Below are 27,386 nucleotides of genomic sequence, written 5' to 3' on the forward strand. Positions count from 1 at the left end.
GATCATATGAGGTTAGAAAAGGGACAGGTGACGTCACTGATGCTTAAAGGGAAAGGGGCCTGAGCCAGGCTAGTACACCTCAGTGAAGCCAGGGGGGTTCCTGGCCTTGCACTATCGCTGGTGCTGTGGCCTTCTGATGGGTGGAGGATATAAAGAATATTATTCAACAAACATTTACTGAGCACCTTCTATGTACAGGCACTGTTCTGGAATCTGAGGTCACACAGTAAACAAAACAGATAAAATCTCCTACCTTCAAGGACCTTAGAATCTGACTTCTCCCCATTGTATTCCAATACCTTTGTCTGAACTATTCAAACACCTCCTTATCCTGGGTTGAATAACACCACCGCCCCAAATATATGTCTACCTAGAACCTCCAGAAGGTGATCTTACTTGGAATAAGGGTCTTTGCCAATGTAAGTCAGTTAAAGATCTTGAGGTCAGATTTTTCTAGCTCAGAGTGAGCCTAAAATCCAATGATGAGTATCCTTTTAAGAAACAGAAATGGAGTAATAGACAGAGAGAGTCACAGGCCATGTGTAGATGGAGGCAGAAATTAGAGAAAGTCCACAATCCAAGGAACACCAAGGATTGCCAGGTACCACCAGACACTTACAGAGAGGCATGGAATTCTCCCTCCGAACCAATCCTACCATCACCCTGATTTTGGATTTCTGGCTCCCAGAACTGTGAAAAAACAAATGGACTAGTTCTAAGCGGTATGAGTAATTTGTATGGTAATTCGTTATGCAGCCCTGGGAAACTAACATGTCCCCTAACTGGGCTTCCTTCCTCTGCCCTTGTCCCCCACACTGTCAGAGTGATCCTTCTGGAACCCAAGTCAGATCGCGCCGCTGCTCTGCTCAAAGTCGGTCAGCAGCTCCCATCTCACTTGGAGCAAAAGCCAGGGTCTTTTCAAGGACCTTCAAAGCCCTTGGCAATGGGGAGGGACGATCTGGCCCCAGCTACCTTTCCAGGCACGTCTCTTAACCAACCTTCCCATCTCCCTCAGAACACTAAGTTCTAGCCACAGAGGAACGTCCCTGGTATGTGGGATCCACCTGCCGAGAATGCTTTTCTCCTCCAGATATTCCTCCTGCCTTATTTCCTTACAAATCTCTGCTCAAATATCACTGTATCCGTGGAGGCCTCCTTGGGTCACTCTTCTCTCTCCATGCCCTTACTCTGCACCTGACATCATATATACATATAGATCAACAGAAGTATAGATATGGCCAGAGATATAAAGCATCTCCCAGTAGAATGCATTCTCCCTGAGGATGAGAATTTTAGTTTTTTAATTTTTATTTTAATTTTTTTGAGACAGGGTCTTGCTCTGTTGCCCAGGTTGGAGTGCAGTGGTGTAATCACAGCTCACTGCAGCCTTGACCTTCCTGGGCTCAGGTAAGGGATAAGGATTTTATTTCGTTTGCTGCTGCATTCCCATTAGCTATCTCTGAAATGCCATATCCTAGAGTTTTTGCCTGTTTTTGAGCACATTACAGATTACTTTGCACTAAGGATATCTCTTATTATATGTCTTATGTCTCCTACAGGATTGAAAGCTTCTTGAAGACTGGAACTCTGTTTCAGTCATACCTATTCCAGCCTTTCTCTCTGTCTAGCCTAAGACAGTACTTTGCAGATAGTCAATGCTCAAGATGTACTAATTGTTTGGACCATGATCTAGCCTTTTTAGGTATCAATCTGCATAAACTGAACTTTAAATTTCTTGTTTTCTTAAAATGTTTAAGAATGAACTCACCTAAAGGATCTTGGACTTTTATGAGCATATCTTGAGAAGAAAGCAATCCTATAAAAAGATTGTGATCCAAACTGTTTTTTCGGTGAGAAATGTTCTTTTTTTTGACAATTATTAAATGTCAACAACACATCTAGTATTTGGCATATTAAAAGCTGCCTCTTAAAAAAATGCTAGGGACCACATATTGAAAGGACTGTAAACACTCATCAATTTGGACTCCCCCATTTTGAGATTTTGCTACTTCCAACAGGGAGGGAAAGGAGCTTGGGCTGAGATATCTGATCTAAATACATACATAAAAGATTTGCTTATATTTTAACTAATACCTTGGGAAGTTGTTTAAACCACTTAAGTAGCCCTTTAAGACAATTGTTTCTTTCTTTTTTTTTTTTTTCCTTTGAGACACAGCCTTGATCTGTTGCCTAGGCTGGAATGCAGAGGCATGATCTCGGCTCAATGCAACCTCTGCCTCCCGGGTTCCAAGTGATCCTCAGCCTCCTGAGTAGCTGGGATTACAGGTGCATGCCACCACACCCGGCTAATCTCCATATTTTTAATAGAGATGGGATTTTGCCATGTTAGGCAGGCTGGTCTTGAACTCCTGACCTCAAGTGATCCACCCACCTCAGCCTCCCAAAGTGCTGGGATTACAGGTGTGAGCCACTATGCCCAGCTGAAGACAATTGTTTCTAATTACCATACTTATAACTTCTTCAGATCAGGTTTCTAAAAATGAACTGATAAGAGAATTTAAGCCATTCCTATTTATTCACTAATATAAGTTCCAAAACATTTCTTGAAAGTAGGATTCTCACCCATGAAAAGTAGAGGCGCCAGCAAGGCAGAGACTTGATCAGGTCATGGGCTGTCAGAATGATCTGCCCAAGGAGAAATCTGCAATGGGCATAAAGAGTCTGTAAAAGTTAGTACTGGAACTTCAAAGTTAAAAGGAACTTTATTCCAACAACTTCCACTCAATCTGTAGGAGTTTAAAATACAATATAGAAGAAGAGTCACAGATAGGATTCACTTAACTACCTTTTTTTCCTCTTCTTAGCTTAAAATGACTATAATTTGATTTAATTTTCTTTGAGAAGAAACCACCCCCAAAATTGTTTTCTTGGCTTTTGTTTCTGTGTTTAAATAAGCAGAGAGATAACAGATGGAAAACAACACTGGGCTAGAAACAAGAGGAAGTGATCCCAGACTTCTCCCTAACTTGCGTGCTTTTAGACAAGTCACTTTCCCTGGGCCTCAGTTTCCTCATTTGTAAAATTAGGGGTTTGGAATAGTTGAGGTCTCCAACAGTTCTAATGCTCTGAGACCTTACACAGTTATATATAGTATTGTTGTGAAAATTTGACTTCTTATCAAATGTGAGTTCTTGGAAGTTTTGCCTTTTAGACTTAAGTCTTCATTATCATCTTCAAAATGTGTAAGATTAATCTCTGTATCTATGATGAAACATTCTCAAGAAGGCATTGTTCATCCAAAGACCTGAGATTTATAGGTAAAACAACTCAAAATAAACAAGAAGTTACCCAATGCCATCTTTAAATGTTATTTATTTATTTTCTTCTTGTACAATATTTATCTTAGCATTTTTTCAATTTTGTTTTTTTTTTTTGAGACGGACTCACTCCTTCACCCAGGCCAGAGTGCAGAGGCACCATCACGGCTCACTGCAGCCTCAAACTCCCGGGCTCAAGTGAGCCTTAGTCACCTTAGCCTGTGAGTAGTTGGGACCACAGGTGTGCCACCACCATGACCAGGTAAATTTTTTAGTTTTTGTAGAGACAGGGGTCTCACTATGTTACCCAGGCTGGTCTTGAACTCCTGGGCTTAAGTGATCCTCCTGCCTCAGCCCTGCAAAGTGCTGGGATTATAGGCAGGAGCCACCACGCTTGGCCAAAAGTGATTTTAAACAGAAAAAGCCATCTATCGGGCATCTCATTGAATTCTACTGAAATCGTATTAAAAGTTTTATTTAAAACATCTATAAATCTGTCAACAAAGGGGGGGAAAAAAGAGAGGAGAGAGAAAGACAGAGGAAGGGAAAGAGGGAATTTTAACTTTGAGCCCTGTGCTCATAGAAAGCGTCAGTGATTGAGAAATCGTGTTATGTTCTAAGAAACAGCTAGCCACAAAGGCCCACTCTTCTCTGTGTATTCCCCAGTGTCCGTCCTCATGACTCCCCCAAAACTGCTAAAGACATTGTTTTCCAGCCTCTATAAAACTCCAGGTCCCTTCATTTCCTTTCCTCATTAATAACTATTCTTCCTATGGCAATAACTTGAATAAAATCTCCCTAATTGCCTGGTAGATATTATCTTTGGCCATATATAGCTAGCAGCCTGTGCTGGGTGCTCTGATGAAATCATACCTGGTGCTATATTAATTAGGTGAACAAGGAAGGCCTCAGTGGAAGGTGACATTTATACTAAGACCTAAATAACAGGAGGGAGTGAGCCATGGACTGAGCAAGAGGAAAAGCCTTCCAGGTGGGGACTGGGGGCAACCCGTGCAACTATTCTAATGCAGGAATAGCTTGGTGTTCCACAGAAGTCTAGAGCTGAGTGAGTTGGGGAGTGGAGTGGGTTAGGGCACAGTCCAGTGGTAGCAGAGGAGGTTAGGAAAGAAAGATAACAGAGGAATGATCATGAAAGCCTTGCCGCACATGGTGAGAAAACTGGATCTTATTTGAAGTGCAACAGGGCAAGGTGCTGTGGCTCACGCCTGTAATCCCAGCACTTTGGGAGGCCAAGGCAGGTGGATCACCTGAGGTCAGGAGTTCGACACCAGCCTGGCCAACATGGTGAAACCCCATCTCTACTTAAAAAAAAAAAAAAAAAACAAAAATGAGCCAGGCATGGTGGTAGGCACCTGTAATCCCAGCTACTTTGTAGGCTGAGGCAGGAGAATTGCTTGAACCCAGGAGGTGGAGGTTGCAGTGAGCCAAGATCAGCCACTGCACTCCAGCCTGGGTGACAGAGCTAGACTCTGTCTCAAAATAATAATAAAATAAAATAAAGTAAAGTGCATTGGGAAGCACTAGAAGCATTTAAACAGAGGAACAACATGATTTGAGGTCTTTTAAAAAGATGATTTTTGGCCACTCATGGTGGCCCATGCCTGTAATCCCAGCAATTTGCGAGGCCAAAGCAGGAAGATGCCTTGACGTCAGGAGTTCAAGACTAGCCTGGGCAGCATAGCCAGACCCTTTCTCTAAAAAAAATTTCAAAAATTAGCCAGGTGTGATGGTGCAGGCCTGCAGTCCCAGCTACTTGGGAAGCTGAGGTGGGAGGATTGCTCGAATCCAAGAGTTTGAGGGTGCAGTGAGCTATGGTTACACCACTGCACACTGCACTCCAGCCTGGGTAATAGAGCAAGACTTCAACTATAAAAGAAAAAAAAAAAAGATGATTTTAGATGGTCAAGAGTAAGAGTAGGAAGCTTGTAGGCCACTGTAGCTATCCAGGTGCAATGGTGTGAACGTTTGTGTCCCTCCGAATTCATATGTTGAAACCTAATCACCTAGGTGATAGTATTAGAAGGTAGGACCTTTGGGAGGTGATCAGGTCATGGGGGTAGAGTCTTCATGAATGGGATTAGTGCCCTTATGAAAGAGGCCCCAGAGAAACACCTTACTGCTTCCACCATAAGAAGATGCAGCAAGAAGCCACCTTCTGTGAACCAGAAAGTGGGCCCTTACTAGACGCCAACTCTGCCAGCACCTTGATCATGGACTTCTCACAGCCTTTAGACTATTCAAAATGAACTTTTGTTGTTTATACACTACCCAGTTTATAGCATTTTGTTATAGCAGGTTAAATGGGCTAAGACACTAGGCAAGAGTTGACAGTGCCTTGGACTGCAGTAGTGGTAGCAATGGAGAAAAGTGGATACATTTTAAAGAGATAGTCAATAGAACTTGCTGATGGATTGGAAGTATGGTGGTAAATAAAAGAAAAACAGGGATTAAGACTGGCTCTCTGATTTTAGTTTTGACTTGGGCAACTGAATAGGTGGTGGTACTACTGGGGCCCAGGGGTCTCCTGAGAGGAAACTGATTAAGATCTCAACCCAATTTCAGATGTTAGGGGGAGTTCTGGAGTAGACACCTGATGCTAATGAAGGCATGGGAGAACTCGAAAATTAGTTGGAAAACTAAAAAGTGTGACAGTGTTTATACCCAAAATTTGTCAAAGAAGTCATATACATTAAAATTCATTTACTAAAAATAAATTTATGAGGTACCTACTAATGTCCTAGGGCTTCCAGCAGTCTGCAGTTGGTCCTTTTTAAACTCTTGTAATTCTTTATAGAATTCCTGGGTAATGTCATCAATTCTCATGTCTTCACTTATAACATATATGCTAAATTCATCTGATAACTGTATGTATAGTCCAGAGAACTTTTATGCTCTAGGATGTGCGTGTGTGTGCATGTGCACGCACCTGTGTGTATACATAAGCACATATGACTGCCTACTAGATGTCTATTGGATGCCCTACAGGTATATAAAATTAGATACAACACCAAAAAAACGATCTTCCAGATAACTATGTTGCTCCCCTTCCTGTATTTGGTTCTTCAGTCAATGTCATCAAAGCCCAGCCATTCTCCCCGCTAAGAACTTGGTTGTCACTCTGTATATTCTATTATTCCATCCTGTCATCCCACATCTGATTAAGTTCCATTAATGCAACCTCAATCACATCATTCATATTTCCTCATCCCCTTTTCTGTGACTACAAGTCATATAATTATTAAACCTCTCATGAAATACGATGATAGTATTCTAGTCCCCTGAACTCTACTGCCTCAATTGCCTTCCGCACCATAACCAGTGTGGTATATCTAACACAAAATTATGACCGTGCCACTCTCCCAATCAAAACTCTTCAAAAGCATCTCATTACCTACAGGAAAAAGTCCAGACCCTGTAGCCTGGTATATGCAGCCCTATGTCATTTGGGTCCTGCCTAGTTCTCCCTCCACATTTCATAACACCACCACCCTACACTTAATGCGTCTCAAACTTCTTGCTATTTCCCCAGAAGCATGATGCTCACTCTGCTTCTCTTGCCTGGAATGTCCCTATTTATTACCCCACATCCTAGCTGGTGAGCACCTGCTTATCTTCCAAAAGGTGCCTAAGCTTCCCTTTCTCTATGGTATTTTCTGTCTGCTGTCAAATTGAATGATCCACTCCCTTCTTTGTGCCCCGACTCTATTTTGTACATATTTCAACTATAGCACTATACATAACACTGTACTTATTTATTTAAAAGTATATCTTCCCCCCTAGACTGTATGCCCTCAAGGTAAGGGATAATACTCTACTTATATTTGTATCATTAGCATGGAGCTCAATGCCTGACATGTAACACTAGTTAATAAAATTTTAGTCAATGATTAAGTATGTTAATGAAAGAATTTATATATTGAAACTAGAAATTTGATAGAGGCTATTGTTACTTCGCAAAGACAAATCAAATAATCTGAAGACAAAACATAGAAAAGCATGGAAGAAAAATTATCAAAGGAATAACATGAAATAATTTTGTAGCTGAAGGAAAACAGAAGACTATCGGGGGAACCCACCCCCAATATTTCAACATAGGTTCTTTCTGTTTTCCTTAAGTGTTGACTGGCTGAGAAATAAAGAGAGACAATATAAAGAGAGGAATTTTACAGCTGGGCTGCTGGCGGTGACATCACATATTGGTAGGACTGTGATGCCCACCTGATCCTCAAACCAGCAAGTTTTTATAAAGGGTTTCAAAAGGGGAGGGGGTGTAAGAACAGAGAGTAGGTACAAAGATCACATGCTTCAAAGGGCAAAAAGCAGAACTACTAACAAGGGTCTAACAAAGATCACATGCTTCTGAGTGAACAGGACAAAGCACAAAAGCAGAACTACTGATAAGGGTCCAACAAAGATCACAAGGCAAAGGGCAAAAGCAGAACTACTGATAAGGGTCTATGTTCAGCGGTGCACGTATTGTCTTGATAAACATCTTTAAAAACAGAAAACAAGGTTTGAAAGCAGAGAACCGGTCTGATCACAAATTTACCAGGGTGGAGTTTTTCCCCATCCTAGTAAGCCTGAGGGTACTGCAGGAGACCAGGGCATATCTCAGTCCTTATCTCAACCGCATAAGACAGACATTCTCAGAACGGCCATTTGCAGACCTCCCCCCAGGAATGCATTCCTTTCCCAGGGTATTAAGATTAATATTCCTTGCCAGGAAAAGAATTTAGTGATATCTCTCCTACTTGCACGTTCATTTATAGGCTCTCTGCAAGAAGAAAAATATGGCTCTTTTTGCCCAACCCCACAGGCAGTCAGACCTTATGGTTGTCTTCCCTTGTTCCATAAAAATGGCTGCTATTCTGTTCTTTTTGAAGGTGCATTGATTTCATATTGTTCAAACACACATATTTTACAATCAATTGGTACAGTTAACACAATTATCACAGTGGTCCTGAGATGACGTACATCCTCAGCTTATGAAGATAACAGAATTAAGAGATTAAAGTAAAGACAGGCATAAGAAATTATAAAAGTATTATTTGGGAACCGATAAATGTCCATATTAAAATGAAATCTTCACAACTTATGAACCTCTGCCGCGGCTCCAGCCAGTCCCTCTGTTCGAGGTCCCTGACTTCCTGCAATAGACGACTTCCAATTGAAATAGCTTATTTGCCAAGTAGAATAAAGGAAAAAGAATTACTGCATACCCTTTAGTATAGCTGTAAAAATTCCAAACTTAAAGCATCCAAAGACAATAGAAAGCCACCCATTTTAAGGTTCACAGTTAATTGCCTTTCCAGCATTCATAGGTTCCTCCATTTTCCTTTTATGGCAATTCTATTTTATTTTATTTCAGACTCAGGGGTACACGTGCAGGATTTATATAGATAAATTGCATATGACAAGGGTAATTCTTTAATCGACAAAAGATAAATGCTACAGATTTTAGTGCTGCTCTTACCACACCTAAAATTTGAGAATGCCTTGGGAATTCAGCAGTAGGAAGAAACAGTAAGGACTTTGAAAAGGGTGTTAGTGAAAAGGAAAATGCCTGAAGCAGCTTTTAATAGAACCTGGAGGCCTTTGAGGAGGCTGCTTGTGAGAGCTTACAGAAAACTAAGGAAAGTGTTATTGAAAACTGGAGAAAGGGAATCCTTGTCATGTTGTAACAGGAAGAAGCAATACTGATGCCCACAGTCATATGGAAAACAGAAAATGCATCTAGCAAGTTGAGTGACTGAGTGGAGATTTCCAGACAGAGTTGAAGGTGTCAGTCACCTAGTTTCTTTTTATTGCTTATATTAAAATACAAGAGGAAAGAGACAAGCTGGAGAAAGGACTTTTATACAAAAAGAAGCCTGGACTAGATGAAGCCAGCTTTTGAAAGTTTTCAGCCTCTCGGGATGGAAAGCAATGCTAAAATTAAGATATGACTTCTAGGAGAATATAAGATCCTGGGCACTGTCAGGAAAACAGTGTCTAAACATGAAGCCATGCATGTGGCTATAACTCCCTTATTTACACCTTGGAAAGATTTAGGATGATGTCTTAAAAGACAGAGCTTGCTAAGAATCTTAAGTGTGCTGTCTCTCAACAGTCTCAGCTGAAGATCAATGAGAAGAAGGGCTTATCATAAAGAAACTCCTGTGTGTGGATCTTGTGTCAAATGGAGGGAATCCCTTAATAGGAAAATTATACTGGTTTGGATTAAAGGAACAGCAACAATACAAAATGAAGAGAAGCACTTGACCCCAAAAATTTCTACAGACAGGAAGCAAGCAGAGAGATGGTTCAGCTGCAGACACAGGCAACTTTCCATGGAAAAGGCAGGATCTCCCAGAGGAGCCCAGAAGGCAGAGCCAAGAGCCTGTCTTGGCTCTTAGAAGAGAATCATTTCAGCAAAGGAGCAGGACTGAGTCAAGGAACTTCCAATCAAGAAAACTCCAACTGGATTGAAATCAGTATAGGCCCATGACAACGTTTTCCCTCTTTTTGAATGAGACTGCCTATAGTGATTATCCTACGTCTGCCTCCCACTGTATGCTGGGTATGTGGAGCAGATGGCTTGTCTCTTTAGTTCATGGACCTTTAGCAGGAACTGTACTCTAGGACATGTGTACGAAGAAACACGCCTACACCTACCCCCAGTTAAGATGGCAAAAGACCCTGAACTCCAAGTAAGATGCTATATAGAGATGATTTGTGTGGCATCTCAGGAAGTGGTGAGTGTATTTTTCATGTGGGAAAGACGTGAGTCATGGGGGGCCAGAGGTAAGACTGTGGTAGGCAGCTTCCAAGATGATTGCGCGTCTGTTATTCATGACCTCGTGAAGTCCCCTCCCACATTAAGTAGGACTGAACTGTATAATCAAGAGGATACTGTAGAAATGATGGAGGGTGACTTCCAAAGCTAGGTCCTAAAACACATCAAGGCTTCTGCCTGGCTCTGTCTTAGATTGTCTGCCCCGGGAGCCAGTGTCTTGTAGGAAGGATGCTCAAGTAGCCCCAGCGAGAGGTCCTAGAACCAGAAACTAAGACCTCCTGCCAAGAGTCAAAACCAACGTACTATCCATGTGAGTGAACCATCTTAAAAGAAAATTTTCAAATTATGGTCAAGTCTTCAGATGACTACAGCCCAGCTGACGTCTTGACTACAGTCTCATAAGATACCCTGAGCCAGGACCACACAGAGAATTTGCTCCTGTATTCTTCACCCATAGAAACTGTGGGACATTACTGCTATTGTAAGTCACTCAATTTTAGGGTAGTTTGTGGCAGAGCAATAGACAATAAAGGAGATGTAAGTAACTTTAATAGCACAAGTTACCAATAAAGTAGAATAACTATGTTGGGAGTATAGAGAAGGGGTGAGCGGGTGTATGTAAATGGGCAAAATCAACATTTGCCACAAGAGAAAGCCAATAGAAAATGTCTAAAATTAATAAACAAAAAAAGCCAAGTAAAAAAATTGTTTAGAAATTTACAGATAAAATTATTGAAAAAACTAAAATAGAAATTATTCAAAGTAGCCACTTTTGCATAGAGAATTCTCACTTTTCATTATAAGTCCTCTGTTCTATTTGATTTTTAAGCCAAATTCACCATATATGTGTATATATATGTATTTTTTTTTTGAGACAGTCTTGCTCTCCCACCCAGGCTGTAGTGCGGTGGCACAATCACAGCTCACTAAACAGCCTTGAACTCCTGGGCTCAAACAATTTCCTGCCTCAGCCTCCTGAATAGCTGGAGCTACTGGCATGCACCACCACACCCAGATAATTTTTTATATTTATCTAGAGATAAATTACAGAGAGATGAAGTCTCACTACCTTGCCCAGGCTGGTCTCAAATCCTGGCTTCAACTGATCCTCCTGCCTCAACCTCCCAAAGTGGTGGGATTACAGGCATAAGCCACCACACCCAGCCTTGGGTGAATACTTCAAAGCGGACCTGTCATGGCTTCTACATTGTAAAAGTTTGAATATTTTCATAGAAGCATTTTTTTAATTAACTAGAAGTCCATCTTATATGTTACAATTTCAGTAAAGGCAAATCTTGATAGAAGCTTGTCTATTAAAAGCAAATGACTCTCAGCTATAATCACAGGGTACAATCCAAATTAATGCAGATGTTCCTGAAAAATATTTCAAACAGAGGAATGCAATAATATTGAGAATAAAAAGGTCTGCAAAGCATAGCAAGCAAATGAAGACAAGCAGTAGGAGTGCTAAGCTTAATACCAGAACAAGTTATTTTCAGAGCCAAAAGCACACTGAGACAAAGAAAGATACCTTTTAATAATAGAATGCATAATCTAAAAAAAAGTGTCATTGTTGCTTTATCAAATAATACAAATAATATAGTGTCAATATTTGCACAGCAAACCTATAGAGAATTTTAAAAATGAACTTTATCAAAGACTTTAACTCAATTTTCTCAGTCTATGATTGTTCAACTGGTCAAAAATTAGGTAATAAAACAGAAAATCCAAAGAACAATGGGATGAGGCAGCTTTTATTGTTGTCTCTATAATTCTCTCCTTGAAATAAAGTATCTTCTTTTCAAATACCTATGGGACATTATAAAAATAATTGACCATAAATATGAGGCTGCTAATAAAACGTCAATAAATTCCAGAACGTAGATATGGCACAGAGGATATTTTCCGATCACAGTACAATAAAAGAAGCAATGAATAACAAAACTAGAAAAGAAACAGACAAAACCCACAATAATGAGGTAAAAAACAAAAACTTACTCATAAAACTGGGTTTGGGTTTAGGAGAAAAATAAAACCCAAATGACAGAATCCTAACAAGAATAAAAGCATTACATATCATACTTATGGAATTCAGCTACAACAAATTATTCTGCAAATTGCAGAAGAAAACTCATAGTTCCAAACATTTATCTTAATGAACAAAATAAATGAAATATCTACTCAAGAGATTAGAAAAATAACAAATAAATCTAAACAACACAGAAACATAGAAACCACGGAGCAATGACAGCAGAAACTCAATCACAAAACACTAAAAAGGACTAATAAATAAAAAAGGAAAAATGTATAAAAATATCAAATGAGTATATGATTGGTTAACTTAATCATACAAAAAACTACAGAAATTTATAAAATAAATTCCCTAATAATATTAAGGAAATTAACACAGATTATAAGAAATTAAAATAATGATAAGTAATCAACAGAAATTACTTTACTGAACTCTACATAAATAAATTTGAAGACCTGGATGAAATTAATGATTTTCTAGAAAAATATAAATCATAAAAACCCTACCAGAGATAGAAAATTTAAACCTAACATAACTTCCATAGCAGAAATAATTTTCAGAGAGGGACCTCCTCCAAAACACCACAACCAGTTGATTACTTAGGTTTATCAGGAAATCTTAATGAAATTCACAGTAAATAGGTCAAAAGTGGAAAAACCGTATGATTGGCTCCATAAATGTTTAAAAATCAGTTAAAATTTAGTGTTCACACTTTTATTTTAAAATATCTATTAATCAAATAGAACATTCTTTTTTTATTATTATACTTTAAGTTCAAGGGTACAAGTGCACAAAGTGCAGGTTTGTTACATAGGTATACATGTACCATGTTGGTTTGCCGCACCCATCAACTCGTCATTTACATTAGGTATTTCTCCTAATGCTATCCCTCCCCCAGTCCCTTCCCCCACTCCCTCACAGGCCCCAGTGTGTGATGTTCCCCGCCTTGTTTCCATGTGTTCTCATTGTTCAACTACCACCTATGAGTGAGAACACATGGTGTTTGGCTTTCTGTCCTCGTGATAGTTTGCTTACAATGCTGGTTTCCAGCTTCATCCATGTCCCTGCAAAGGACATAAACTCATCCTTTTTATGGCTGCATAGTATTCCACAGTGTATATTTGCCACATTTTCTTAATCAGTCTATCATTGATAGACATTTGGGTTGGTTCCAAGTCTTTGCTATTGTGAAAAGTGCTTCAATAAACATACAACTGCATTTGTCTTCATGGTAGAATGATTTATAATCCTTTGGGTATATACCCGGTAATGGGATGGCTGGGTCAAATGGTATTTCTAGTCCTAGATCCTTGAGGAATCACCACACTGTCTTCCACATGGTTGAACTAATTTACACTCCTGCCAACAGTGAAAAAGCATTCCTACTTCTCTACATCCTCTGCAGCATCTGTTTTTTCCTTTTTAATGATTGCCATTCTAACTGGCGTGAGATGGTATCTCATTGTGGTTTTGATTTGCATTTCTCTGATGACCAGTGATGATGAGCATTTTTTCATATGTCTGTTGGCTGCATAAATGTCTTCTTTTGAGAAGTGTCTGTTCATATCCTTTGGCCACTTTTTGATGGGGTTGTTTCTTTCTTGTAAATTTGTTTAAGTTCTTTGTAGATTCTAGATATTAGCCCTTTGTCAGATGGGTAGATTGCAAAAATTTTCGCCCATTCTTAGGCTGCCTGTTCACTCCGATGGTAGTTTCTTGTGCTGTGCAGAAGCTCTTTAGTTTAATTAGATCCTATTTGTCTATTTTGGCTTTTGTTGCCATTGCTTTTGGTGTTTTAGTCATGAAGACTTTGCCCATGCCTATGTCCTGAATTGTATCACCTAGGTTTTCTTCTAGGGTTTTTATGGTGTTAGGTCTTACATTTAAGACTTTAATCCATCTTGAGTTAATTTTTGTATCCAGTGTAAGGAAGGGATCCAGTTTCAGCTTTCTACATATGGCTAGCCAGTTTTCCCAGCACCATTTATTAAATAGGGAATCCTTTCCCGATTTCTTGTTTTTGTCATGTTTGTCAAAGATCAGATAGTTGTAGATGTGTGGTGTTATTTCTGAGGCCTCTGTTCTGTTCCACTGGTCTATATCTCTGTTTTGATACTAGTACCATGCTGTTTTGGTTACTGTAGCCTTGTGGTGTAGTTTGAAGTCAGGTAGTGTGATGCCTCCAGCTTTGTTCTTTTTGCTTAGAATCATCTTGGCTATGCGGGCTCTTTTTTGGTTCCATATGAACTTCAAAGTAGTTCTTTCCAATTCTGTGAAGAAAGTCATTGCTAGCTTGATGGGGATGGCATTGAATCTATAAATTACCTTGGGCAGTATGGCCATTTTCAGGATATTGATTCTTCCTACCCATGAGCATGGAATGTTCTTCCATTTGTTTGTGTCCTCTTTTATTTCATTGAGCAGTGGTTTGTAGTTCTGCTTGAAGGTCCTTCACATCCCTTGTAAGTTGGATTTCTACCTATCTTATTCTCTTTGTAGTAATTTTGAATGGGAGTTCACTCATGATTTGGCTCTCTGTTTGTCTGTTATTGGTGTATAGGAATGCTTGTGATTTTTGCACATTGATTTTGTATCCTGAGACTTTGTTGAAGTTGCTTATCAGCTTAAGGAGATTTTGGGCTAAGACGATGGGGTTTTCTAAATATACAATCATGTCATCTGCAAACAGGGACAATTTGACTTCCTCTTTTCCTAATTGAATACCCTTTATTTCTTTCTCTTGCCTGATTGCCCTTGTCAGAATTTCCAACGCTATGTTGAATAGGAGTGGTGAAAGTGGGCATCCTTGTCTGGTGCTGGTTTTCAAAGGGAATGCTTCCAGTTTTTGCCTATTCAGTATGATATTGGCTGTGGGTTTGTCATAAATAGCTCTTATTATTTTGAGATACCCCCCATCAATACCTAGTTTATTGAGAGTTTTTAGCATGAAGTCCTGTTGAATTTTGTCAAAGGCCTTTTCTGCATCTATTGAGATAATCATGTGGTTTTTTGTCATTGGTTCTGTTTATGTGATGGATTATGTTTATTGATTTGCATATGTTGAACCAGCCTTGCATCCTAGGTATGAAGCCGACTTGATCGTGGTGAATAAGCTTTTTGATGTGCTCCTGGATTCAGTTTGCCAGTATTTTATTGAGGATTTTCACATCAATGTTCATCAGGGATATTGCTCTAAAATTCTTTTGTTGTTGTTGTGTCTCTACCAGCCTTTGGTATCAGGATGATGCTGGCCTCATAAAATGAGTTAGGGAGGATTTGCTCTTTTTCTATTGATTGGAATAGTTTCAAAAGGAATGGTACCAGATCCTCTTTGTACCTCTATTAGAATTCGGCTGTGAATCCATCTGGTCCTGGACTTTTTTGGTTGGTAGGCTATTAATTATTGCCTCAATTTCAGAGCCTGTTATTGGTCTATTCAGAGATTCAACTTCTTCCTGGTTTAGTCTTGGGAGCGTGTATGTGTCCAGGAATTTATCCATTTCTTCTAGATTTTCTAGTTTATTTGCATGGAGGTGTTTATAGTATTCTCTGATGGTGGATTCTTTTTTAAAGCACAAAATAACACATCTATCTCAATCTCAGAGCCAGCATCAGTATTGGATTAGTGGGAAAATCCTAGAAGCATTTCCACTAAAGCCAGGGAAAAAGAGGAAGTCTTTTATCATTGCTATTATGCTAAATTATTCTGCTAATACCAGACAATACAATTAGAAAATATTTTTTAAAGGCCACATAAACCTTAGAAAGGAAAAAGTATGATTACATGAAGATGGTAAGATTATTTATCTTGAAATCCTTATATAATCAACTGAAACTATATTATATCTAACATAAAATGGTGGCTGGGGGTGAAATTAATATTCAAGAAGTCTACAGACTTCATATATACAAACAAGTTGGAATACAAAATTTTTTTAAAAAACATTCTATTTACAACATCAACAAAAATGACCTAATACCTAGGAATTAGTTTACCAAGATTTAATAATAAACTTTAAAATTACTATTTTGGACACAAAAGATCAAATGGAATGACATCCTATGATTTTGATTAGGATTGATTTAAGATCATAAAAATGTATTTTATTGCTAAGTTAATCAGTGAATTTTACATGAAACCAACAAACCAATAAAAAACATTTTAACAAGAAAAAAGTTAACCCTTTTGTAAAATCACATGAAAAATAAACAAGAATAAGAAGAAAGATTCTGGAAGAGGAAAAGAATGGTACATAAGAACTGGCTTTGCCAAGTATTAAGACACATTGTAAAGCTATACTGATTAAAATAATGTTGTCTGGGGTATGACAAGACAGATTCATGAAACAAAAATGGATCCAGTACCCATATATAATTTTACTGTGGGTGTATATACATATTTACATACCAATAATATACACATATACATATAAAATATGTATATGTGATAAGTCTGCATTTCAAATTATTTTAAAAGAATCAGATTATTTAATAAATGGTGTTGGGACAACTGAGTAGCCATCTGAAAAAATAAATTGGTCACTATTTCGCATCTTACACTAAAATAAATTCCACACTGTTAAAAAAAAGTAAACATAAAAAAAGAAACTGTAAACACACTGACAGAAAATATGGGAGAGTTTAAAAATATATTATTGGAGTTGCTAAGGCATTTCTGCCTATAATACAGAATCCAGAAGCTATTAAAAAAAATTAAATTGTGCAGCCACGTCAGTTTAAAACATTTTTGTGTGGCAGAAAAAATAATAAAGACACAGCAAAGAGCTAATGTCCTTAGTTTAAAAGAGCCCCCACAAATCAATAGAAAGTCTAGCAAATTATCAGAAAAATGGACAAAGATATGATTAGGTATTCACAATTTAAAAATATGAATTGTTTGGAAATTTATGAAAGTAAGTTCAACCTCAGATGCAGTCATAATAAAAGAAATGCCAACTAAAACTACAGTGAGGTGACATTTTTCAAAAAGAAATAAATGAAGTTGAATAAAAGCAGTGTTGATGAATGGGGCAACTGACTCTATCCCACCGGAGGTAGAAGGATATGTTGGTACAACTTCCCTGGAGGGAAACTGGGTAAGAAAATGTGTCTTTCGGAATTAAATTTGATATGCACTTTGCCCCAGCAATCCTTTTTTCTTTGAGACAGAGTCTCGCTCTGTGGCCAGGCTGGAGTGCAGTGGCGAGATCTCGGCTCACTGCAACCTCTGCCTTCCGGGTTCAAGTGATTCTCCTGCCTCAGCCTCCTAAGTAACTGGGACTACAGGCATGCACCACCACACTCAGCTAATTTTTGTATTTTTAGTAGAGACAGGATTTCACCATGTTGGCCAGGATGGTCTCGATCTCTTGCCCTTGTGATCTGCCCACCTTGGTCTCCCAAAGTGCCGAGATTACAGGCGTGAGCCACTGTGCCCAGGCCCCAGCAATACTTTTAAGGATCTATCCTATGTATAGATTCTTACATGTACAAAGTGATGAAAGTACACAGATATTAATTCTAGCACTCTGTAATGACAAAATATTGGAAACATTTATTATAGTAAAGTGTTAAATCAATTGTGGTACATCACTATATGCCAATATGCTCTCATTTAAGTGAAATAGCTTTACGTGTACTATGGGAAGATCTAAAAATATACTGTGAAATACTTACAGAACAGTGTATGTTTGTTACTACTTTAAGTGTGTAATATATAGAACCATGTGGTTTTGTTTCTTAAAATTTTGTGCTTGCTACTTTACTTATTTTTATTTTTATATTTTGTTTTATGTTGACAGAATTGTATGTATTTAGCAGGTACAACATGGCATTTTGAAGTATACATACATTGTGGAATGACTAGCTATTATAATTAACATATGCATTACCACTTGTAGCCATCATTTTGTGTGGGGAGAACACTTTACATCTACTCTCTTGGCATTTTTCAAGAATACTTTATATTATTAGTTATAGTCATGTTGTGCAATAAATCTCTTTAACTTATCCTTCCCAACTGAAATTTTGGGTCCTTCAGCTAACGTCGTCCCAGAAACCTTCCCCCGACCCCCTGCAACTACTTTAGCCCCTCTGTATTAGTGTGTCTCACACTGCTACACAGAACTTCCTGAGACTGGATAATTTACAAAGTAAAGAGGTTTAATTGACTCATGGTTCTGCATGGCTAGGGAGGCTTCAGGAAACTTACAATCATAGCAGAAGGTGAAGCAGGCATGTCTCACGTGGCACCACATGAGAGCAGGGAGAGAGAGAGAGAGAGAGAGCAAGCATAGGAAAAACTACCATTTATGCAACCATCAGATCTCATAAGAATTCACTCACTATCATGAGAACAGCATGGGGGAAACCGCCCCCATAATCCAGTCACTTCCCTCCCTCTACTTATGGGGATTACAATTTGAGATGAGATTTGGGTGGGGACACAGAGCCAAGCCATGTCACCCTCATAACGGCCATTTTACTCTCTCTACTTCTATGACCGAACAGGCATATGAAAAGGTGCTCAGCATCACTAATCATCAGAGAAATGCAAATAAAAACCACAATGAGACATCACCACACACTTGTTAGAGTGGCCACTACCCAGAAGACAAAAGATCACAAGTGTTGGTGAGGATGTAGAGAAAAGGGAACCCTTGCACACTGTTGGTGGAAATGTAAATTCCTATAGCCACTATTGAAAACATATGGAGGTTCCTAAAAAAATTATCATAGAACTACCATATGATTCAGCAATCCCATTACTGGTATATATTCAAAGGAAATGAACTCAGTATATCGAAGAGAAATCTGCACCCCCATGTCTGTTGCAACATCATTCATAATTGCCAAGATATGGGATCAATCTAAGTGTCCATCAGTGGATGAATGGATAAAGAAAATGTGACATATATACACAATGGAATACTATTCAGTCATAAAAAGAAGGAAATCCTGTCATTTACAACATGAGTAAACCTGGAAGACATTATGTTAAGTGAAGTAAGCCAGGCACATAAAAGTAAATATTGCATTATCTCACTCATATGTGGAATCTAAAAACGTTGACCACATAAAACCATATTTTTTTAATGCATTAACCATTTCTACTAGAACCCTAAGAATTTAGTAACAGTGATTATATTTTCAAGTCTCAATTGCTTCTGGCTCTGAGAACTGGGTTGCTGAGGGACAGATGTAGGAAGAAGACCCTGTTTTCACTGTATCCCCTCATGTACCTTTGAAATTTTGTACATATGCATAAATTATCTGTTTAAAATAAAATAATTTAAAATTTATCTAATGTAAATATTTGTCCATTATGAAAGACACTGATTTTAAGTGAAGCCCCCAAATGAGATGTTAGCATTGATGATTTGAATGGGAAAAGGGAACACGGAGGATATATTTAGGGTTTTGGCATGGTTTCATCTGGAAAAGGGGTATCTCATGCAGTTGTTTTCGATTGCATGGAGATACTGGAGGGGAATGTAACGACGACCAGTTGTGTTTCACCTCTGCTGAGCCTGCAGAAAAAATCAATTCGAGCAGAAGGGACAGGAGCTACAAAAAATAACATCATTAAAGCGCTCCAGGCTCTTGGTGGAAGCTCACAAACTAGGTCACTAGAGCATGGTGTGCTTCTGGGTGAGTTGCTAAATGGTCTCCTCTTTATCCTACCTGTGTGTCGTCTTAACCAGACACACAACCAATGACTGCTTCCCAGACAGTTCTTATTTCTACCTGACACAAGAGCTGGTGGGGTTACAGCAGGGCAGCGAAGGACGGGGAGAAGTGCAGGTGACTGTGTGGCTACGGGAATCAGCAGGCCTGCCCCCAGGACTGGGCAGGATTCAGCACTTCCAGTCCAGCAATAAGGGCCTCCAGGCAGAAGGCACACTGAAGGTGTAGCCTAGGCAGCCCCTTAGATACTCCTCCACCCAACTAGAGAGAAAACCTCCTGCAGAAATGTCTGAGAGATGGATCCAGGGCCACGCTGGATGAATGGGACAAACTATGAGGACATGGTCAAGAGGAGAGAAGGACTGGCCAGGCGCGGTGGCTCACACCTGTAATCCTAGCAGTTTGGGATGACAAGGAAGGCAGATTACCTGAGGTCAAGAGTTCAAGACCAGTCTGGCCAACATGGTGAAACTGCGTCTCTACTAAAAGTATAAAAATTAGCTGGGCGTGGTGGCAGGCGCCTATAATCCCAGCTACTCGGGAGGCTGAGGGAGAACTGCTTGAAGCTGGGAGGCAGAGATTGCAGTGAGCCAAGATCACACCATTGCACTCCAGCCTGGGGGACAAGAGTGAGACTTTGTCTAAAAAAAAAAAAAAAAAAAAAAAGGATTGAAGGAAGACTCGGCAGAGAACTAACACGAGGGCAAGGTACACCCACTTCTTGCTACTCAAGTTTCCTTGTCAAAATATTAAAAAGGAGAAAACTTTTGTTTAGCTTTAAATGTTTTAAAGGGCTTGTTTCTTATTTTCCCTGCCTCTTGGCTTGATTTTAAGTTTCCTCCTGTATGGGCCACCTGCATGGTTTACCCTTTGCTTTGAGCTCCAGAAAAGATTTCCCATGGGTGAATGGGGGGCTTCTGTAGCTCCTTTGGGGGATGCTGAGGATAGTATAGGCCAGGACTAAATAACTACATGGCGTGACTTAGGAGGTGCCAACACCCCAGGGAAAATAAACATTTCTTGGTTCCTGGGAACCCAGTTATTTCTCAACTTAGTAAACTATACTCTGCCTAGTAATGAAAAGGTTTTGAGGTACTTTAAAATATACATGATTTTGCAATAAAATTGGTGGGAAGGAAAATTGAGGTCAAATCTTACCATGAAAGCAGAGGAGGGTGAATAAGCAGAAAGACTGGACATGAGGCCCTGCATGATCAGTAACTGAGCCAGAATTCAGTCCTATTTCCTCACAACTAAATTCAGGCAGCTGAAATGCATACACCCCCAAGGGAGGTCATTTGCTGACTTGCATTGTGTAAATGACCAAGAGCAGATCTTTTTCTGGGAACGGGGTTTGGTTTGAAGGGAGAGACAATGCAAGTTTTCCAAAGACAATCAAGCCTGTCTAACATATCCTATCTTTGTCTCCCACCTCCAGGATCCAATCATAGAAAACCACCCTAGTGCCTGCACTCTGACCTTTGATCTAAGCCCCATCTAGGATGGAAATGAGGAGGAGGGCTGGCCCTAGACAATGTTATGAGGTAGTTTTGGCTTTTGTTGTCATTTGTGTTTCTTCACTCAGACTCTGTTTTTCTCCCATCTGTGTAGCCTTTCTTATTGATTCCATTTTTTTCACAGCACAGTTGTAAGGGTGAGTCCTTGGCCATCCAGTGGCCATGTCTCAGCAGAGTAGGACAATCGCATTGTGTACCTTTCCTGCCACCAGCAATAGTTTTTGACATGTGAGTAAAATGAATACTACAAGAGGCTTTTAAGGGAAAAACAAGGAGGAAAAGGAATGTCAGAGTCAGGAGACATGGGTACCATTCTTGGCCTTTCTTCTATCTGCCAGCTGTAGACCTATGGACAAATTATTCCATTTGTTAGTGACATTTCTTTTTGTCTATTTATTTATATGATACTTTAACATCTGGGGTACATGTGCACAATGTGCAGGTTTGTTAAATATGTATACACGTGCCATGTTGGTTTGCTGCACCCATTAACTCGTCATTTACATTAGGTATTTCTGCTAATGCTATCCCTCCCCCATCCTCCCACCCCACAACAGGCCCTGGTGTGTGATGTTCCATGCCCTGTGTCCAAGTTTTCTCATCATTCAATTCCCACCTATGAGTGAGAACCTGTGGTGTTTGGTTTTCTGTCCTTGCGATACTTTGCTCAGAATGATGGTTTCCAGCTTCATCCATGTCCCTACAAAGGAAATGAACTCATCCTTTTTTATGGCTGCATAGTATTCCATGGTGTATATGTGCCACATTTTCTTAATCCAGTCTATCATTGGTGGACATTTGGGTTGGTTCCAAGTCTTTGCTCTTGTGAATAGTGCCGCAATAAACATATGTGTGCATGTGTCTTTATAGAAGCATGATTTATAATCCTTTGGGTATATACTCAGTAAAGGGATCACTGGGTCAAATGGTATTTCTAGTTCTAGATCTTTGAGGAATCGCCACACTGTCTTCCACAATGGTTGAACTAGTTTACACTCCCAAAAACAGTGTAAAAGTGTTCCTATTTCTCCACATCCTCCCCAGCACCTGTTGTTTCCTAACTTTTTAATGATCACCATTCTAACTGGCATGAGATGGTATCTCATTGTGGTTTTGATTTGCATTTCTGTGATGGCCAGTGATGATAAGCATTTTTTCTTGTCTGTTGGCTGCATAAATGTCTTCTTTTGAAAAGTATCTGTTCATATCCTTTGGCCACTTTTTGATCAGGTTGTTTCTTTTTTGTAAATTTGTTTATGTTCTTTGTAGATTCTGGATATTAGCCCTTTGTCAGATGGGTAGAGTGCAAACATTTTCGCCCATTCTGTAGGCTGCCTGTTCACTCTGATGGTAATTTCTTTTGCTGTGCAGAAGCTCTTTAGTTTAATTAGATTAGATCCCATTTGTCTATTTTGGCTTTTGTTGCCATTGCTTTTGGTGTTTTAGTCAGGAAGTCCTTGTCCATGCCTATGTCCTAAACGTCCTAGGTTTTCTTCTAGGGTTTTTATGCTGTTAGATCTAACATTTAAGTCTTTAATCCATCTTAAATTAATTTTTGTATAAGGTATAAGGAAGGGATCCAGTTTCAGCTTTCAACATATGGCTAGCCAGTTTTCCCAGCACCATTTATTAAACAGGGATCCTGTCCCCATTTCTTGTTTTTGTCAGGTTTGTCAAAGATCAGATGGTTGTAGATGTGTGGTGTTATTTCTGAGCCCTCTGTTCTGTTCCATTGGTCTATATCTCTGTTTTGGTACCAGTACCATGCTGTTTTGGTTACTGTAGCCTTGTAGTATAGTTTGAAGTCAGGTAGCATGATGCCTCCAGCTTTGTTCTTTTTGCTTGGGATTGTCTTCTCAATTGGGCTCTTTTTTGGTTCCATATGAACTTCAAAGTAGTTTTCTCCAATTCTGTGAAGAAAGCCATTGCTAGCTTGATGGGGATGGCATTGAATCTATAAATTACCTTGGGCAGTATGGCCATTTTCAGGATATTGATTCTTCCTACCCATGAGCATGGAATGTTCTTCCATTTGTTTGTATCCTCTTTTACTTCGTTGAGCAGTGGTTTGTAGTTCTGCTTGAAGAGGTACTTTACATCCCTTGTAAGTTGGATTCCTAGGTATTTTATTCTCTTTGAAGCAATTGTGAATGGGAGTTTACTCATGATTTGGCTCTCTGTTTGTCTGTTATTGGTGTATAAGACTGCTTGTGATTCTTGCACATTGATTTTGTATCCTGAGACTTTGTTGAAGTTGCTTATCAGCTTAAGGAGATTTGGGGCTGAGATGATGGGGTTTTCTAAGTATACAATCATGTCATCTGCAAACAGGGACAATTTGACTTCCTCTTTTCCTAATTGAATATCCTTTATTTCCTTCTCCTGCCTGATTGCCCTGGCCAGAACTTCCAACACTATGTTGAATAGGAGTGGTGAGAGAGGGCATCCCTGTCTTGTGCCAGGTTTCAAAGGGAATGCTTCCAGTTTTTGCCCATTCAGTATGATATTGGCTGTGGGTCTGTCATAAATAGTTCTTATTATTTTGAGATACCTTCCATCAATACCTAGTTTATTCAGAGTTTTTAGCATGAAGTCCTGTTGAATTTTGTCAAAGGCCTTTTCTGCATCTATTGAGATAATCGTGTGGTTTTTGTCATTGGTTCTGTTTATATGATGGATTCCATTTATTGATTTGCATATGTTGAACCAGCCTTGCATCCCAGGGATGAAGCCAACTTGATCTTGGTGGATAAGCTTTTTGATGTGCTGCTCGATTCGGTTTGCCAGTATTTTATTGAGGATTTGCACATCGATGTTCATCAGGGATATTGGTCTAAAATTCTCTTTTGTTGTTGTTGTTGTGTCTCTACCAGGCTTTGGTTTCAGCATGACACTGGCCTCATAAAATGAATTAAGGAGGATTCTTTTTCTATTGGTTGGAATAGTTTCAGAAGGAATGATACAAGATCCTCTTTGTACCTCTGGTAGAATTCAGCTGTGAATCCGTCTGGTCCTGGACTTCTTTTGTTTAGTAGGCTGTTAATTATTGCCTCAATCTCAGAGCCTGTTATTGTTCTATTCAACGATTCAACTTCTTCCTGGTTTAGTCTTGGGAGGGTGTATATGTCCAGGAATTTATCCATTTCTTCTAGATTTTCTAGTTTATTTGCATAGAGGTGTTTATAGTATTGTCTGATGGTAGTTTGTATTTCTGTGGGATCAGTGGTAATATCCCCTTTATCATTTTTTATTGCATCTATTTGATTCTTCTCTCTTCTTTATTGGTGTTGCTAGTGGTCTATCAATTTTGTTGATCTTTTCAAAAACCAGCTCCTGGATTCATTGATTTTTGAAGGGTTTTTTTGCATCTCTAATTCTTTCAGTTCTGCTCTGATCTTAGTTATTTCTTGCCTTCTGCTAGCTTTTGAATTTGTTTGCTCTTGCTTCTGTAGTTCTTTTAATTGGGATGTTAGTGTGCCAATTTTAGATCTTTCCGGCTTTCTCTTGTCGGTATTTAGTGCTATAAATTTCCCTCTACACACTGTTTTAAATGTGTTCCAGAGATTCTGGTACGTTGTGTCTTTGCTCTCACTGCTTTCAAAGAACATCTTTATTTCTGCCTTCATTGAGTTATTTACCCAGTAGTCATTCATGAACAGGTTGTTCAGTTTCCATGTAGTTGTGCGGTTTTGAGTGAATTTCTTAATCCTGAGTTCTAATTTGATTGCACTGTGGTCTGAGAGACAGTTTGTTGTGATTTCTGTTCTTTTACATTTGCTGAGGAGTGCTTTTCTTCTAACTATGTGGTCAATTTTGGAATAAGTGCAATGTGGTGCTGAGAAGAATGTATATTCTGTTGATTTGAGGTGGTCAGTTTTATAGATGTCTATTAGGTCTGCTTGGTCCAGAGCTGAGTTCAAGTCCTGGATATCCTGGTTAACCTTCTGTCTCACTGATCTGTCTAATATTGACAGTGGGGTGTTAAAGTCTCCCATTATTATTGTGTGGGAGTCTAAGTCTCTTTGTAGGTCTCTAAGGACTTGCTTTATAAATCTGGGTGCTCCTGTATTGGGTGCATATATATTTAGGATAGTTAGCTCTTCTTGTTGCATTGATCCCTTTACCATTATGTAATGGCCTTCTTTGTCTCTTTTGATCTTTGTTGGTTTAAAGTCTGTTTTATCAGACACTAGGATCACAACCCCTGCTTTTTTTTGCTTTCCGTTTGCTTGATAGATCTTCCTCCATCCCTTTATTTTGAGCCTATGTGTGTCTCTGCACATGAGATGGGTCTCCTGAATACAGCAGACTGTTGGGTCTTGACTCTTTATCCAATTTGCCAGTCTCTGTCTTTTAACTGGAGCATTTAGCCCATTTACATTTAAGGTTAATATTGTTATGTGTGAATTTGATCATGTCATTATGATGCTAGCTGGTTATTTTGCCCGTTAGTTGATGCAGTTTCTTCCTAGCATCAATGGTCTTTACAATTTGGCATGTTTTTGCAGTGGCTGGTACTGGTTGTTTCTTTCCATGTTTAGTGCTTCCTTTAGGAGCTCTTGTAAGGCAGGCCTGGCAGTGATAAAAACTCTCAGCATTTGCTTGTCTGTAAGGGATTTTATTTCTCCTTCACTTATGAAGCTTAGTTTGGCTGGATATGAAATTCTGGATTGAAAATTCTTTTCTTTAAGAATGCTGAATATTGGCCCCCACTCTCTTCTGGTTTGTAGAGTTTCTGCTGAGAGATCAGCTGTAAGTTTGATGGGGTTTCCTTTGTGGGTAACCCAACCTTTCTCTCTGGCTGCCCTTAACATTTTTTCCTTCATTTCAACCGTGGTGAATCTGACAACTATGTGTCTTGGGGTTGCTCTTCTCAAGGAGTATCTTTGTGATGTCCCTTTATTTCCCGAATTTGAATGTTGGCCTGCCTTGCTAGGTTGGGGAAGTTCTGGATAATATCCTGAGGAGTGTTTTTCAGCTTGGTTTCATTCTCCCCATCACTTTCAGGTACACCAATCAAATGTAGATTTGGTCTTTTCACATAATCCCATATTTCTTGGAGGCTTTGTTTCTTTTTACTCTTTTTTCTCTAAACTTCTCTTCTCACTTCATTTCATTCATTTAATCTTCAATCACTGATACCCTTTCTTCCACTTGACTGACTCAGCTACTGAAACTTGTGCATGTGTCACATAGTTCTCATGCCATGGTTTTCAGCTCCATCAAGTCCTTTAAGGTCTTCTCTACACCATTTACTCTAGTGATCTGTCTCATCTTTCTTCAAGGTTTTAGCTTCCTTGTAATGGGTTCGAACATCCTCCTTTAGCTCGGAGAAGTTTGTTATTACCGACCTTCTGAAGCCTACTTCTGCCAGCTCATCAAAGTCATTCTCTGTCCAGCTTTTTTCCGTTGCTGGCGAGGAGCTGCAATCCTTTGGAGGAGAAGAGGTTCTCTGGTTTTTAGAATTTTCAGCTTTTCTCCTCTGGTTTCTCACCATCTTTGTGGTTTTATCTACCTTTGGTCTTTGATCATGGTGACCTAGAGATGGGGTTTTGGTGTGGATGTCCTTTTTGTTGATGATGCTGTTCCTTTCTGTTAGTTTTCCTTCAAACAGTCAGGTCCCTCAGCTACAGGTCTGTTGGAGTTTGCTGGAGGGCCACTCCAGACACTGTTTGCCTGCATATCACCAGCAGAGGCTGCAGAGCAGCAAATATTGCAGAACAGCAAATATTGCTGTCTGATCCTTCCTCTGGAAGCTTCAACTCAGAGGGGCACCCAGGTGTATGAGGTGTCAGTCGGCCCCTAATGGGAGGTGTCTCCCAGTTAGGCTACACGGGGGTCAGGGATCCACTTGAAGAGGCAGTCTGTCCGTCCTCAGAGCTCAAACACCGTGCTGGGAGAACCACTGCTCTCTTCAGAGCTGTCAGACAGGGATGTTTAAGTCTGCAGAAGTTTCTGCTGCCTTTAGTTCAGCTATGCCCTGCCCACAGAGATGGAGTCTACAGAGGCAGGCAGGCCTCTGAGCTGCGGTGGGCTTCACCCAGTTCGAGTTTCCCAGCTGCTTTGTTTACCTACTC

The sequence above is a fragment of the Pongo pygmaeus genome, chromosome 7, assembly GCF_028885625.2.
Source record: "Pongo pygmaeus isolate AG05252 chromosome 7, NHGRI_mPonPyg2-v2.0_pri, whole genome shotgun sequence".
In the NCBI taxonomy this organism is placed as follows: domain Eukaryota; kingdom Metazoa; phylum Chordata; class Mammalia; order Primates; family Hominidae; genus Pongo; species Pongo pygmaeus.